The sequence below is a fragment of the Ambystoma mexicanum genome, chromosome 4p (genome assembly GCF_040938575.1).
Source record: "Ambystoma mexicanum isolate Mex_15411 chromosome 4p, UKY_AmexF1_1, whole genome shotgun sequence".
Lineage (NCBI taxonomy): Eukaryota > Metazoa > Chordata > Amphibia > Caudata > Ambystomatidae > Ambystoma > Ambystoma mexicanum.
In genome coordinates this window covers 1,076,791,034-1,076,805,330 of record NC_090927.1, presented here as the reverse complement: position 1 = coordinate 1,076,805,330, position 14,297 = coordinate 1,076,791,034, and positions in this window count along the sequence as shown.

Sequence of the window (14,297 nt, the reverse complement as noted above, 5' to 3'; positions counted from 1 at the left end):
CGTTTATGTGTACTGATAGTTTATGCAGAGGCGTTGCTAGGGGGGGCTTAGGGGGCTATAGCCCCAGGTATTTTGGTTGTAGCCCCGGATAGAAGCTCAGGGGTTGCAACCAAAAAGGCTAGCTAGCCCCCAGACCCGACATTCCCAAAATTAGCCTAGCCCTGTATCTTTTCCAGACCTAGCAACACCCCTGAGTTTATGAAAGGTCAGTTATCGAGGAGATGCAGGGTGTTAAGAAAAGGAAATAGATACTGCAATAGGGCCATCACATGATGCACGATAAATAAGTAGTAGTAATGGATTGCATAGTAGAGGGTCTATCCTGGTAATCATACCGAACAATTGTTCCGTCCTGCTTATGCACAATGCGCATTTGGCATTTTCAATAAGTGCTTTGGTCAAAATGAAAGGCCACATTGCCCATCAGAAAGTAATACGTTTCTTCTTGACAGGCATATTTATGATCGTTCCATTTTCGTTGCGTTTATCTTCGCCTCATCCCGCACTAACCAGGTCCCTGACCTTTCCCAGAATTCTTGTGAACAGATACAGCATTGTGCAATTGCTCATGCACATGCGTGATAATCTTGGCATTACTTGCATCGTTTCCATTGCCAATAACGTGCCCAAACCATGTGGGTTGCGCCACCTCATCAAATCCAGTCTCGTTACATTCAGAGCACGTGTCCTCCAAAACATGTTTCATCCTCCTTGCGGTTCAGAAGTGGGAAACGCTATGCCCCCTCCAATGCCTGGCAAGATCACAGGGCACAGGAGTCCATCTAGGGAGAGTGGCCAGTTGACATGGAATGGAGATGGTTTCACCGAAAACCGTCTATTAGAATAAAAAAGGATGTTCGTTTTTGATGTACAAAATACATGCATGACTGAGCAAGCTCAGCTTCGAATTGTCCAAGGCCCCTCATTCTTAAAGGACGTACTTTCATTTCCTTTGCTTCAAACGTTGAGAATGGCTTGATTAAAAACACTACCGGAAATAGAAGCTTGGGGCACAATGCGGCAGAACATCACGTTCTGTATTGCCATTTTACCGGACACCGCAGGAGACGCCTGATGACCAGAGGCCGACATATCAATGTAGTAAAGGCGGCCAAATCGCAGCTTTTAGACAGCGCGTTAACTAGCAGTGTGCACAGCAAACAAACGTGCGCTAGCGGATTTGTCACATACAGCAACACAGACAAGGAACAATTGGTTTTTTTGCAATTTATTTTGTAATTATTCTGTAAATATATATATGTGTATTTCCCGTTTATTTGTATGATACAATATTTTTCATGTCTATTTTTTCTACATCAACGGAAGCTATTTTAGGTGAATCGTTCTTCAGTGCTGTGGATCGACTACCAGCGGGATTGTGAAGCTCAAGCTTTCAGACAAGCTGGGAGGGCTACTCCAAGGCAGCTCTGGCATGTATACATAAATAGTGAACTGAGCTCCCATCAGAGGCGCCAGCGTCAAGAGCTGGAGAAGCTGCGCAGCCAGCAGTGTCACTTGAGGATAGGCGTGGCTTATTTCTCAGCCCTGGAGGTGGGAGAGTGCCGATCATCTGCTACTGCAGAGAGTAAAACGGACCACGCTTCTCGATATGGACACGGACACGGCATGTGCGGTGTTGTCAAAAGGGGTCTTCAAAACAAGGAGGCGTGTGGAGAAGTGCCTTGAGGGAGCAAAATTGTCTGACACGTTCGGGACCGGATGTCATTGCCGACAGAGAACTTTTGTTACACTCATAGAATGCCAAAAACAGGCAAGCTGGACATCAATAAACTGAACACACAAGCTCCCAAAATGCCAATTACTTTAGCTATTTTAAAAAAGATGATACTTTAATAAGAAGATGCATGGTATCTTTTCCATATATATATTTAGAAGATGCATGGTATCTTTCCCATTCAGAGATGGCTGCTTGTTTCGGCTTGTTCCCAGAGAGCTTCCTCAGAGACTGTCATCCAAGATGGCTGCCTCCATGGAAGAGCTCAGAGCTCAAAGAGTTTATGGCATGGCTAGGGTCAGGGAATGGGAGGGATCAATAACCAAACACCACCAAATACACTGCGTATCCCTCCTGAAATGTCATTCATGTGTGCCCCTTGTCAGAATCTCTTATCCCTATGTACACATGAATCAGTGTGTGAATGCAATAATTTGGGCTGTTAAAGGGGTCGCAAGCAACACCTAATGGCCCAAAGTAATTACACATTTTTGTAGGGTACAGGAAACAATTTATTTTTTATTTGTATGTTTTTTCAGTGTGAACAAAGAGAAAAGATAAAGAGGAAGGACAAGCTTTTTTTCCTTTCTTTTTCGTGTGGGGGAACTACCAAAAGCACGAATAAACTATAAGCAGACAAAGGAGCACACACATGGACAACGAAAACACTCAACAGAACAGCAAAGTACAGAAAAGCAATCACCTAACTTCTAAAATTATCAACATTCAACCGAGGCCTTCCAAGTGTGTGCCTGCCCTGTGTTACACTTTCACTTGAAGCCGAAAACCCCCCCTCAAAGGAACAAGAAATGAACTGGGCATTTTATAGAGCCTCGAAATCCCTTTGAGAATCAGAACTGATTGAATGAACTCAACAAATCAACCCAGGAGGGTTTTGATTGCGGCAACAAAACTGACGAATAAGCCCAAGATTCGACCCGAGAGGAAATACTCTGCTGGTCAGTTAACCTATCTCGAGGTGCACGTGATACACTGCGTGACTGCTCAGTGCTGTTTGGCAAAGACATACAGCTTTGTGTTTGGAGTGATCACCTGCCCCAGCTGCACGGATTCAAAGGAATGTTTGAACCGAAATCAGTCTAAAAAGAGTAGAGCGCATGCACACGACCCCTCTTCCCAAGTGCACAGCTCCATGGTTTGAAAAGTTTAAAATATGTTGCCTTTGACATCAGAATTATGTTGCATCACCTTTGCACAATGCACGGGGAACCTTCAATTAAAATTCATTGGTATGCAGGATGATTTGGCAGGGTCACACCAAAACCTTTTGACAGTAGGCAGGACTATCAAATGCTGATGGGAACCGGTACATGAGGAGAATGCGACAACCTATTAAAAAAAAAAGTGTCTGCATGCACATTCCGTCATCAGCTAAATGAACTCCTATTCCACAGCTCAAAAAGTATAACACTGCCCTCCACGAATTCAAATCTCTAAGTCCCCTGATATCAGCGTGAGGGAACCTCTTGATCTTTGCACTGAAATGCATTTGACTGGAGGAACATGTTCGCTTCTATCTGCTCAAGGTTGGAAACACTGATGCTAACGTAAACATGTTATAATATGTTGTTTGCTCGTCTAGGACTTCACAGTCGATCATGTGAGAGCAGGTGAGAGTATTAATGCTTCCCTGCTCCCTCTTTCACAGAAGAGAGTCACATCACAGCCCACCCCAACAGGCTTTGGGCACATGGACGGTTTAAGGAGTTTGTGGCTGTTGTTGAACAGAGACACACTATTCTGGGATAACTTTGGTGACATGGACAAACACTTTATCGACCTTAAGGAAAATGGCCAGACCAGACTCTTGGGGCACATACACAGCAAGAATAGGGCACAATGGAGTGTGTGGAGAAGAGAGGTCTCTAGTAAAGAGTTGGTCTCTGTCAGAGCGACAACTTGCAATCATAAGTTTGATTCAGGGGCAGAGCTGCTCAGCCTTTCATCCTTCTGAGGTGCATACACTGAGAACAATTACATTGTGTAATGATAACACCTGTCGTTTCAATGGCCTGGTTTGTTCCAAGGCGGGGGTCTCGTAATAGGAACCATTGTCGTGCAATTCTAGTGCTTGGCTTTGAGACATCATGGTGGGAAGTAGGACATGTGTTAGCTTGCGCAGTGTGATGCTAGTCTGATGGTTTGCCATGGAGGACCTCGTATGATTTGATTTGGCATATATGTACCAAGCAGGAACACGCAGATTAAACTGCATCTGGACGCAGCTGTTGGAGAGTAACCAAGTCCAGTAGAGGTGGGATTTAGCTAAACAGGTAAGTCTTTACCGCTTTATGAAAGGAGGACAGAGAGTCAAGACTGCCAAGGTTTATAGCAATGCATACCAAAGGCGGGGACCAATAACTGAAAATATATGATCACCTATAATCTTGAATATGGCTATTGGAATGTTCAATAAAAAAAGTTGTTCTGTGAACAGAGACATTTAGAAGTTGGTTAGGGATGGATTTAACTATTGGGAGCAAATCATTGGAGGCACTGGAAGAACTCTCTGGCACACAGATAGCCAATGAAGAGATAGCATGAAGCTGGAGACTGAGACTTGGCCATATGCAGAACGTTAGCACTCACTTGCTATTGGTCCCCCTGCATGTCATTCTAAACATTTACATGGTCGAGTGGAAAACCGAAACCATGCAAAATCAGCTTTAGTATTAATCTCCTTCTTGTAAAAAAAAACAGCCAACGCTACCTTTAAATCACGCATTGCAGAGAGCGTCCACTAACAGATTCCCATGGAATCTGCCTCCTCCTTAGCAGGTGCTAAATTGGGGCTTATTGCATAAGAATCCATTCGCTTTACACTTAGATGAAAATCTGTGGCAAGCATCAAATGTACTGCTCACACAAGATGAAGGAGGAAAGCACAGTGCAGATCTAAACTCCTCTCTGTGCCCCTTCTCAGCCTTGTGCAAACTGTACAATGGGCTGGAGCGTGAAAAGAAATTATAAAAGCATTACACCTTGCTTTTATGCCTCCATTTCATGAACAGCCTGTTTCAAAATCATCTCCAGTGAGCTTTAGGGTGTCCTAAGATCATTCACACACTGGCAGTTTGATAATATTGGAGGTGCTTCAATTGGTAGTCATGAGTGCCCACATTCAGAGAGTTTGCATAGTTTATAATTGACTATTGCTCCAACTACTGTTGCATACTCATCTCTTGGAATACAGGGGAGAATACGGCTGACCGCTCAAAATCTGAAGACTTTTGATTTCACCAGCTCTTTTGAGCTGCTTCCTGGAACTTAAATCGAATTTCCAAAGAATGCCCTAATTCCTACCTTTATCAGATCATATAGTTTGCAGAAGAAATAGAATAGATGTGGGTGGCATGGTGAGTGGGGAATTTGAGCAAGCATTGGAATCCTTCAAGTATCACTTCGGTACTTGAGGGGTTCATTTGGAGAACGTTGTGAAGCATACAGACAGTTGGAAAGTTGATGAAGATCGCCTCTAGGTCCAGAGTACATCGGATAAAGTTGTGTGTCGTCAGCGTAAGAGTGGTATCCCGGTCCAAGATATAATTGATCAAAAAGGGATATTAGAGGCTGAATACAGATGCTGAACGACTGGAGTGAAAGTGGGGACCCTTGAGGAACACCACAGTTAGCACAAACTGGCCTGCCAAGAAGCAGGTCCACATTTACCACGTGAGCTCTCCCATACAGAAAGGATCAAAACTAGGCAAGTTCTGATTCAGGGCCTTCTGTCATGGTAACAAGGCGGTACGGCACGATCTCATAGACAACCATATCAAATGCTACAGAGAGTTCCAACATTACCAGTAATGAAGTTTCCCCTCATCAGCATTCGATAGAATGTTGTCTCATGGAGTGATTAACGTGGTCTAATCCAATGTTTAGGGTGGAATCCAGATTGCATGTTGTCAAACATACTCAAAGTCTCTACTTGCTTCTACAATTGGGAAGGGACATCATTTCTAAAATCCTAGGTGTGGTGAACCAGTAATGGGACGATAGGTTTTCAGAGTGGATGTATCGAGAGAGGATTCTTTTAATAAAGGTATGATAATATACTCTTCCTCTTGAATGGAAAGATGAATACAATTATCACTGGGGGTTGCTAATAAGTGGGCATATTTGGCAACCATCAATGATGGGAGAACATATTCTATTCAACGGGTGGGTTTTAAGGTTAGCAATAAGAGTAATATATCCTTTGCAGTAACTGAAAGAAAAAATGGAGGTACCCTAGGATGTGTTTCACCTAAAAGAGGGTGGTGGGAACAAACATTTTCTTTGGATTAATATGATCCCAAATGTCTGAACGTCTGTAATTTTCGCAATGAAGAAAGTCTTCAAATCATTTGCCTTCTCCTGTGATGAGCCCATTGGATTCAGACAACAATTGGGGCTGACGAATGACTGTACAACTCTTAACAATTAATTAGGTTTTTTTAATAGCTTGGGATATGTGTTCCTGGCAGAACAAGCTCTTTGCAGTTGGCAAGGGTATGTGAATTATTTAACCTCCTCCATTTTATTTTCTATTTTCTTTTAACTTAAGAGGTGAAGGAAACAACGGGGTAGATGGCTTTTTAGATTTGACTGCAAGGAAATGGGCTCTAGTAGCATATACTGTCGGTTGCAAGAAGTGTGAACTTGTTCCCAATGTAAGGTACAGGGAACCTTGAAATGTAACATGGAAAGGTTAGAGGTAGGTTCACTGGATGATTATTACTAGGGTATTTATTGAGTGCAGACCTAACTTCAGAAAACAATGGAGTACTTTATAATCAGAGGTGGAAGGACATGGTGAGACGAGCAGAGATACAAGGGAGCAGGGAACTAACAGCTTGGGAAGGGGAAGGTGGGCCATTTGGCAGCAAAGGATCTACAAGCAACAAGAAGAGGAAACAGTGGGGAGCAGGACACCAGGTCTCAGGTGGGGTGGAGTTGTGTACAGTGCGTGTGGACCTACGTGTTAAGTAGGAGCCATTCCTTGAAGAGGAGGGTCTTAAGCTCCACACTGAAATATAGAAGCAAGGTTGTAAGTCTGATGTTGACGGCGAGGCGGTTCGAGAGTCTTGGGGCCTGTCTTCTGGTACTTTCCTTCCTGCACATGCAGAGTACTAGTCTAAACACGTCCTCAAGTCTGGTGGATCGCAGGCCTATGGAGATGCTGAGTTTCTCAATAAGGTAGCTTGGGGACTTGAGGGTAACAGCCATGTAGATGATGCAGCCGGATTTGAAGATGACACTTGCTTGCAATGGCAGCCAGGACTGACTTATAAGAAGTTTTCTTTTTCTTACTCCGCACTCTCATGGCCCCTAAAATTTGGTTGAAATTTGTATTAGTCTGGGTGTAGATTGAGATCTCAACTTTGAGCAAAATATTCCATCATAGAGATAGGAATGGTATTCATCAGTGTAGCTGTCGAACCCCCTGATGAGTATCAAATGCAGGCAATTACCCTTACATTGTTGGGCAGATCTCCTGTTTTGAGATTCCTAATCCCAATGACAAGTGCAATAACCCAGGAATGCCTTCCACCTGATATAATCAGATGCACATTCATTAGTTTAATCGAGTGAAAGCCATAGAACCTGGCAGTAATACAATTGGTAATATGATAATATAATCCATGGACAGCTTTTGTTAGGAGCGCATTATTACCAGCCTGCATTTGCAATCATTGACGCCACAATTTCCTGTGTTATTGCATTTCACAATGACTCATCAAGTAGGTTCAGTCATTCGATTTCAGGGAAATTTAACACGGAATTGGTCATTCATCGATGCTTAGTTTGTGTGACCTTTCCCGTCTCGAGGGGGCTGACGCAGCGGCCCACGACCTCCTTTGCTGCGGGATTGTAATGAATAGGAGGGACCGGTCAGATAATGAAAGTCGCTGGTACATTAACTTCCAATTTCATGAATGTCTAAATTCTGCGGAGAAGATGAATAGCAGGCGATTCCTCCACTTTTCCATTTGCGATGTTCATAAACAGAGGCAGCTAATTTATCGGCTCAAAGCATGAACTTCAGAGGTTTACAGAACAAGCTGCACGTTATGACCTTAAAATTCATAGTTACGTTTTTGACAAGAGTCACACAATCTTTCAGTTGATAGCAGCTGCCAATCAATGTTCTGACGGTAATCGGCATCTAAATCAATACGTAGAAGTATAGATAGATGTGTTTTTGGGGACATAATCCACCAAGGAGCTCCCATGGCATCTTCTAGACAAGAGGAGCAGCACACAAGTTGTCTCTTATGTCACTTCGAATTCTAAGCTGGAATACACCTCATAGTTGGAAGGTACCCGTCTAGAATTTGATGTTGTGTTGGTATCAGGTAATAATATGCCTATATATATGGTTGCCGTATATAATGTCGCCGGGAAAAGGTTGTGGCGACATTATATAGCTGACAATATATATAGGACTCGGGGAGCGGGGGTTGCGGGGATGTCCCCCGCTCTCCTTGGAAAAAAAAAGAAACGGGTTTGGAGGTTGCAGGGGTTTCCTCTGCATGTTACATGTAATAATGTCCCTGCAAAAAAAATGCAATTTTTCAGCGATTTTTTTGCATGTCGAAATTTTTGAGGGGACTTTATTACATGGAAACTTTGTGTTAGCCCCACACACAGAGTTCTAATAAAGAACTAGAGGGACAACATTCCACCGGAAACGTTGTGTCAGCTCCGGATGCCAGGCTGGTGGAAAAAACCAAATCACTTACCATTTCAGCCTATGGCCTCTTCCCCACCAGCATAGTCCAGGGCTCCCAAATGAATGGCAACTGCCTGCCTCGCTTTGTGCTCCCGTGAAGTGCGGAATGTTAGCGCTCTAGTTCTTTATTAGAACTCTGTGGCCCCACTTCATCTTTTTTCCCACCCAGGTCGCTGTCCCCACGGGTTAGTGTCGCAGGTAGTGGAGAGGGAAGGGAGGCATGAGGAAATACGTAAAACATAAAAAGAAATACCCGATTTCCTCCCTCTGACACTAGAGCGATCCAAAAAGGAAACCAAATACGTGGCAGAGGAAAGGCCATCTCTCCCTCCTGTGATATCAGTGTAGTGGATTATGAAGTTCATAAAGCCCTGCCATGACGTCGCAGCAGGATGATACAGCATTCAGAAAAAGAAGGGGTTGCTAATGGCTTCCATACGCAATGTAATAAATGTAGGATGCTAGAAAAAGGGAACCATTGAATTTGGAGATCACGCTTTTATTGATGTGAGCTTATCTTAAAACGTGCATCGGTTTCGGAGAGCTTTTTACAAGCCATTAAGGACTTCCTTATGAAGCAGGTGCTTTTTTTTTGACAGGCTGAATTTGCTGCATATATGTGCGGGGGGGAGACCCCCGCAGCACTGGCTCCATTAACCCTCCTACATTCATTATTTCCTTAAACCCACCCCCCACATATATATGCGGCAACATTCGTTGTAAAAAAAACTCGACGAATGCTTCTTCGACGAAATGGACTGCTACAAAAACTCTGATTCCCCCTTCGAGCACAAGCTGAAAGGAGAGCCCCCAGACCAAAAAGAGTGGGAGAGGTGGTGATGAGGATCGGCCCCAGGCAGAGCCTTGGGTGCATATAAACAGATTGGGAGAGGTGGTGATGAGGATCGGCCCCAGGCACAGTCATAGGTGCATATAAACAGAGTGGGAGAGGTGGTGATGAGGATCGGCCCCAGGCACAGCCTTGGGTGCATATAAACAGAGTGGGAGAGGTGGTGATGAGGATCGGCCCCAGGCACAGCCATCGGTGCATATAAACAGAGTGGGAGAGGTGGTGATGAGGATCGGCCCCAGGCACAGCCATCGGTGCATATAAACAGAGTGGGAGAGGTGGTGATAAGGATCGGCCCCAGGCACAGCCTTGGGTGCATATAAACAGAGTGGGAGAGGTGGTGATAAGGATCGGCCCCAGGCACAGCCTTGGGTGCATATAAACAGAGTGGGAGAGGTGGTGATAAGGATCGGCCCCAGGCACAGCCTTGGGTGCATATAAACAGAGTGGGAGAGGTGGTGATAAGGATCGGCCCCAGGCACAGCCTTGGGTGCATATAAACAGAGTGGGAGAGGTGGTGATAAGGATCGGCCCCAGGCACAGCCTTGGGTGCATATAAACAGAGTGGGAGAGGTGGTGATAAGGCTTGGCCACAGGCACAGCCTTGGTTGCATATAAACAGTGTGGGAGAGGTGGTGATAAGGATCGGCCCCAGGCACAGCCTTGGGTGCATATAAACAGAGTGGGAGAGGTGGTGATAAGGCTTGGCCACAGGCACAGCCTTGGTTGCATATAAACAGTGTGGGAGAGGTGGTGATAAGGATCGGCCCCAGGAACAGCCCTGGGTGCAAAACAGGGCAGTCCTGCGGCTAGCAGAGTTGCAGCAAACCCATGCTGTACTTCCTAGCTCCCCCACATTTCCAACCAAACAGTGCTGAAAACATGCAAATCTGTAGGATTTGTCCTAATTTCCAAGGGAAGGACTGGCACTTTCTAGTGGGCACAGGCGCAAAATCAACCGCCGTGAAGTGCAACGATTTATAAAGGATCAACATGTACATTTGATTTAGATGTCTTTAGGCATTCTGCCCCATGTGTTTGCAATCTCATAGATTGAAAATGCATTTGGCAAAAGTTGGCGTCCCATGTATGGGACATTGAACACAGCTGATCTGTACATACAACAAAGATGTGAGAGGGGAGTGTCCGCTGTCTGGTACATACAATGCAGTGCAAATGAAGACCTCCCCACGCAAAGCAACACATGCAATAGAATGAGCTGATTCACAAAGAAATAAACACTCATTCGTCTGATTGATCTTACACCCATCTGATCAGGCAGCCTGAGGCCCATTTTGCAGAAAGGATGCTGTGTTTCTGTGCCACCCATGACCCTGCTACTGAGGTGCATGGGCAGAAATGGGCAGGTATGCTTTCAAATAACATTTGACTAGACACGGTGAGAGTGTAGGAATGCAACTTGTCCTGAGGAATGGGCCTCTCACATGCACGGTCACTGCATACCAAAGTTCTGGCTAAAATGTGGTTGCGGACCCTACTGACTGGAAACCATCCCAGAGGACAGGCATTGTGGCTGTCTTCGTTCTCAGTAGATGGGCTCCCACAATTTTGGCAAATGTATCACCCGTGACGTTTAAACTAAATTATAATGGTAATTTCAGGTGTGGACACTTTGCTCCCTGTGCACAGACAGACACAGCTCCACCTTGCCAAACAGGTCAGTAACACGCGCATAGGGTTGCTGGAGCTTCTCTTGTGCAGAGACGATTTAGCAAGCATGTTGCTGCTGGGCTGCCTTTCTGGGCAGGGCCAGACTGATATGCAAATGTATCCTCTGTGTGAGGTAGAGTGAGCTAACACGTGGTTGTAGGCCCTCCTAAGTAGGAACCATCTCAGAGAACAGGCTGTTTGGCTGTGGGTTCTCAGTGGAGTGATAACCACTGCATTTGTCCATTTGCCTTTCTGCCAATTATTCCTTTGCGCATGCACCCCGCTGCGTTTGCTCCTTTCCACACAATCAATTGGCATGACACAGTATTTCAAATGGCAAACTTTGCCGCAGTTTTATTTCCATGACAACAGAATTATTTGTATACATTTGTGAACTTCAGTCTGCAAGTGTGGCGCTTGCTTGCCGGATTTCCCTTGCTTCCCCCTATACTTTGTATAGCAGGCCCCCAGCTCCCCCGACCCATTGTACCTGAGCCTATGCTACCCGTGCAGGTGTCCGTGGGTGGGGAGAGCGCCGTTTGTTTTAGGGGAAGTTGAGCCTTATTCGTTACCACCAGACGCCCCTGCCATTTAGGCCCCCAAGAGGCGCTGGTCCGGAAGAGCGAAGACCCATTCCATTTCCTTCTGGCTCGTCCGGAGTCTATCATTTGTGCTTGGTTGCCCAAACACCACCAACACTGTCCCATATAGCCTTGACCGTCCTGCGACAGCGACGTCCAGGTGTCACCCTCCTTCCTCGCCCTTTCGTGGGTGGGTGGGTGTTAAACTAAATCCTTCTGTGACGGCGAGTCGGCGGCAGGGTCCCACTGCAGGAGCGAGATGTCTCAGCAGCCCGGCCCTGCCGCTTATAAGGCGCTCGCCCCGCCCATTTCTTTTGTTAGCCCTTCGCAGGCTTTTGGGCTGTTTTAGCGCCCTGGCGCCGTTCCTCCTCCTGCCCTCCTTTTCCCAGGGGGAGGGTCCCAGGTTGCCGGCGACATGACCCCGCAGCGGTTACCCTGCTGCCTCCTCCATTTTGCTTTTGGGTCTTTCGTCATCAGCGCGATAACCACTGCATTTGTCCATTTGCCTTTCTGGCAATTATTCCTTTGCGCATGCACCCCGCTGCGTTTGCTCCTTTCCACACAATCAATTGGCATGACACAGTATTTCAAATGGCAAACTTGGCCGCAGTTTTATTTCCACGACAACAGAATTATTTGTATACATTTGTGAACTTCAGTCTGCAAGTGTGGCGCTTGCTTGCCGGATTTCCCTTGCTTCCCCCTATACTTTGTATAGCAGGCCCCCAGCTCCCCCAAACCGTTGTACCTGAGCCTATGCTACCGGTGCAGGTGTCCGTGGGTGGGGAGAGCGCCGTTTGTTTTGGGGGAAGTTGAGCCTTATTCGTTACCACCAGACGCCCCTGCCATTTAGGCCCCCAAGAGGCGCTGGTCCGGAAGAGCGAAGACCCATTCCGTTTCCTTCTGGCTCGTCCGGAGTCTATCATTTGTGCTTGGTTGCCCAAACACCACCAACACTGTCCCATATAGCCTTGACCGTCCTGCGACAGCGACGTCCAGGTGTCACCCTCCTTCCTCGCCCTTTCGTGGGTGGGTGGGTGGAAAACTAAATCCTTCTGTGACGGCGAGTCGGCGGCAGGGTCCCACTGCAGGAGCGAGATGTCTCAGCAGCCCGGCCCTGCCGCTTATAAGGCGCTCGCCCCGCCCATTTCTTTTGTTAGCCCTTCGCAGGCTTTTGGGCTATTTTGGCGCCCTGGCGCCGTTCCTCCTCCTGCCCTCCTTTTCCCAGGGGGAGGGTCCCAGGTTGCCGGCGACATGACCCCGCAGCGGTTACCCTGCTGCCTCCTCCATTTTGCTTTTGGGTCTTTCGTCATCAGCGCCATAACCACTGCATTTGTCCATTTGCCTTTCTGCCAATTATTCCTTTGCGCATGCACCCCGCTGCGTTTGCTCCTTTCCACACAATCAATTGGCATGACACAGTATTTCAAATGGCAAACTTGGCCGCAGTTTTATTTCCATGACAACAGAATTATTTGTATACATTTGTGAACTTCAGTCTGCAAGTGTGGCGCTTGCTTGCCGGATTTCCCTTGCTTCCCCCTATACTTTGTATAGTAGGCCCCCAACTTCCCCGACCCATTGTACCTGAGCCTATGCTACCCGTGCAGGTGTCCGTGGGTGGGGAGAGCGCCGTTTGTTTTGGGGGAAGTTGAGCCTTATTCGTTACCACCAGACGCCCTCGCCGTTTAGGCCCCCAAGAGGCGCTGGTCCGGAAGGGCGAAGACCCATTCCGTTTCCTTCTGGTTCGTCCGGAGTCTATCATTTGTGCTTGGTTGCCCAAACACCGCCACGCCACTAAGTGGGTTCTCGCCCACTGTGGCTCCCTCCTTTCTGTCTCCTTCTCATAACTCCAGCAATTTGGTACAAATGTTCCAGAAAAAGAGCTCCATTCCTTTTGAGGACAGGTGCACCCCATCTTTTAGGAAGTACTCAGGCGTCTTCCCGTCAATCAAGCCATGCCTGACTTGATGGAAACCTCTGCCCCTGCAGAATTTTGCAATGGCCCCATTCAGCTTCCTCCTGGATTTCTCTACTGCTGAATGGCTCTCTGCCCCTCTCCATTGTGCCCGGGGAATAACTTCAGACCATATAATTTCCGTCTCGCCCCACTGTGCCCAGATTTCCTGCAATGAGCTTGTAATGTCCTTCAACAAGACACCCCTCCCCAGGCTGGTCAGGTCGTTCCCTCCCACGTGTATCACCAACACCTCTGGCTTCTGCTGCCTACTCAGCAACTTCCGCAATTGCCCCTTCAGCTGAGCCCATTTCATCCCTGGCACCCCGTGCCACTCAATCCTGAACTCGCCAGCCGTCAACGCCTCCTGCTTTTCAGTCCAGCTCGCCTTGGCCCTTGAGATGAACGAGTGCCCCACTACCCACACCGTGCGTTTCCTCCTTCCTTGCGCCGCTGGGAAATGACAAATGGAGGGACGGCATGGTTAACTTACATTTTTTCAGGCCTGATATATCGTTTGTAACATCCCGAGGACCATCTCCCCAACTTCTTGATGTCCTCCGCCACTAAACCCCCGACCGCCGCAGAGGTGGCGGCCCCTAATGTGTCCCAAACCGGCCCCCCGTCAACCCCATCCTTGCCAAACCCTGCGCCATCACTTTTTTAAACTGAAAGCGGCTTAATGCGGACCCATCTCTGTGCAAGAGCCACGGCGCATCTGCCCCGGATGGCCGCCGCTGCTGGAGAAAGTTGGCCGCTGCTGC